The sequence below is a fragment of the Octopus bimaculoides genome, chromosome 12 (assembly GCF_001194135.2).
Source record: "Octopus bimaculoides isolate UCB-OBI-ISO-001 chromosome 12, ASM119413v2, whole genome shotgun sequence".
NCBI classification, from domain to species: Eukaryota; Metazoa; Mollusca; class Cephalopoda; order Octopoda; family Octopodidae; genus Octopus; species Octopus bimaculoides.
The window spans coordinates 490,692-493,873 of NC_068992.1; the positions used below are offsets into that span (position 1 = coordinate 490,692).

The 3,182-nt window shown below is 34.9% G+C and overlaps 1 long non-coding RNA gene across 1 annotated transcript in view; it reads right to left on the reverse strand.

Moving 5' to 3' along the window:
- Positions 1-1,085: 1,085 nt before the first annotated feature.
- The window catches only part of LOC106877782 (uncharacterized), a 53,371-nt gene continuing 51,274 nt past the window's right edge, over positions 1,086-3,182 (reverse strand). The window contains exon 3 of the long non-coding RNA XR_008265334.1: positions 1,086-1,667. This is a non-coding gene — a long non-coding RNA (uncharacterized LOC106877782). The remainder of the gene's footprint in view (positions 1,668-3,182) is intronic.

Here is a 3,182-nt window from a genome sequence, read left to right on the forward strand (position 1 = left end):
TTCCGAAAATGAAGCCTTGTCGAATTGAGTCGACTGAAAAATTACAAAGTCTTCTGGGTCTATTAATCGAATGCAGGTCATTTCCGCTCATGAACGCATTTGCATACCAATTCGAGCCAACTAATACGACATGATTCATATACTAATTAGAAAGTTTTTGAATCCTTTCCAAACTGTGAGGAACTAACTCTAAGCAAACAACAGTTTTATCTCTGTATTAAAAACATACTAAAGACGAAATTCTTTAGAAAACAATATCTTAATTTTTATTTATAATGCATCCCAGCAGGAACAAAATTGGCAACTGAAGAGGATGTATTATATCACGATAGAGTTATTTCTCGCCAATGCATATTAAACGAAAAACCAAGGCGACACTTTCTCTTTGCAACATAAACATTCTTCATGATTTAACATTTCTACAAGGTTTCAGTAAATGACAAACTAAGAACAATTCACATAAAATTATAAAATAAAATTTTGGCAAAGATGTAAGGATTGGTCAAACAAGGAGCCAAACAAGGAGCTGATCTCTTTCATTGGTATTAGGGGCACAGGAACAGAACGATTGTTCAGAATTGAGGTTACAGTTGCAAGCTAAGTAATGACACCTCATTTAATCACTTGTTAATGTTTACTCCCATGCGAACGTGCTTGACATGGAGCCTGTGCTCAAAAAGGTTCCATTGGTGACAATGCTTCATTACAAATGAGTTCTTTTAAAGTTGTTAAAGAATCTAAGGAATTTGGCAGCTATTCTTTGCAGATCAAATGACTACTCTCAACGCAGTGTTTAGGAAAGTGAAGGGAGAGAAAAGATAGAGAGATGGACTACTCTTGGTTTTTGGTTTCACTCCCTGAGGTGTTTAGTCGATGCCTTCCAACTTGCCTCTCTTCATCGATGAGGTTAAAATCAATCAATAATGTGTTCTGTGTGAGGTTAGCTGAATAACCAAACAAACTGTATCTGACTTAATGATTCCATAGCTGCTTTGTTGTCTATGTCAACTGTTTGGTTGCGTTTTGCTACTACGTAAAAAATTTCATATCTGGTTTGCTGTCTATCGCTGCTGTGTGTACTGAGACAATTAAGGTCATCGATGACTGCTGGAGCATCTTGAATAAGTCAATGTTCTGCTTCTTATGATCTAGCAATTCTTGTCAGTTTTTCATCTGTTTGTTTAGTCTGTGTCACCGGCAACGAATGATGTAAATAACATCGATGCGAATAACTAATTGATTCGAAAGATGGCATTAGCGTGTCTTAACATTTCTTTGTTTATTCGTTTCCTTGACGTGTATCAGCGTGGTTCAGGCGTTAGTTACTGATTAGTCTGAAAAAAGATGGTGCACGGCTGTCTTGCAATGTTTGGTTTGCTCAAATTCTGCATTGTCGACTTGGAGTTAGATGGCTCTCAACGAGAGCAAGCTTTTGAATTTGCTTTCGAGTGGCACTACAATTTTAAGAACATATTTCGTAGCTATAAGGTTCCGTATTCAATCTTGATTGCACCTTGAGTAAGCACATTTTACTCTGACCTCTGGTTGGCCAATATTCTATGAGCCAAATGAAACAAAGTAGGATAAACCCATACTCTCAGAAATACTTTACTTCTTCAGGAAACAGGATAGTTTAAAGTCTGGAATCTGAGAAAACTGATAAGAGTCTGCAATGAGAACAATGGTATTTATCTTAAAAAAAAAACAAAACAAAACAAAAAAACAGAAGGAATTCACGCATACAGTTTGAGATAAATTGAATTGTATATCAATAACAGAATGGCCGGAATGCTTTGATGACAAGTGTGCACGTTTGATGAGCGTTGACCCCGAACTAAACAGCAACAGCAACAACAACAACACATACTCAATGTTCGAATTAACTCAAGTTATTTGTATGAATTAGTTCTTAGTACGCACAGTTTGCTTGGTGTATCGATGGTTTAGATCGAAGAAGTTCTCAGTTATTGAAATGAATTCGTCAACTGTTTAACGTGCATTTAAATGCTTATGTACATTACATATGCATACGTAATATGATGGTGCTTCAGCAGAATCTGACGCCCCCACCCCGGCAACGCATGGGCTTGCACTTCTCATGTCTGTTTTAAAGGGTCCCTCAAAAACCAATCTATAATCTCTCGTGTAGAAGCTCTTAACTGATGTAAAGCCTTTATCTTTCTATTAACTATTTCAGTATAAGTACAAAATTATTTTAATCAGCAGAATGTCCTTATATGATTCTTAGATCCGTCTCAACAATTTAAGTTAATTTGCATTTATAAAACTTTAAAGCCTATTCTCTTGTTTTCATAACAAAGAAGTCTTACCCTACAACCCACTATACATTGGCTTTTAAATAAAGATTTCCTTCAACTATGTACAAGTGTTCATTATAAAGAAGAAATATTACAATCAGTTAAATACCAGGCAAGTATTTCTCATTTTCTCTGAATAGCGTAATAAAATCAACTGATTTACTCAAAGTAATGTAAAAAAAACAACAACAAAAAACCCCCCAAAACATATTCAATGCGTTTAAATAACGAGGTGTCGTTTCTTTCTTATGTTTTGTCTCCTACTTTGAGTTATAATAACATTCTTTACTGCCATTTGCTATACAATTGGCCTTAATTAGCATTAAGATTTTATTTGATATGCATTTTCTCAAACCTGCTTGAAATACCACATAAATTATCATAGTTGACTTATTGAAAATATACAGCTATCACCCTCACCAAGTTTAACATTTATACAATGTCAGCAGAATAGAAAATATTTATTATGCAAAGTCTTACTCTCAAAGCCGATCGTAATATATTTCACTTTGAATTCACAAGTTCCGACCTAAATGGCATCTAATGCATGATAATTACCATCAAGACCAATGAAATACACAAAATATGTGCATATATATATATATATATATATATAATACAAAGAATATATATACATGTATACACACATATATGTACATACTTACATCTACATGTGTATATACATGCATATCAGGGTACAGGACGTTAGAACAATAAACTACAGACAACGGAACGAACACAAAGGAAAACGCAAAGCCCCTTGGAATATCCCTTCATCAGCTGTCTCTATTCTATCCAGACGTTTCGAAGACCAGACAGGACGTACTCTAGAATAGTCTCTTCCTGAGTAGTAGATCAACCAAC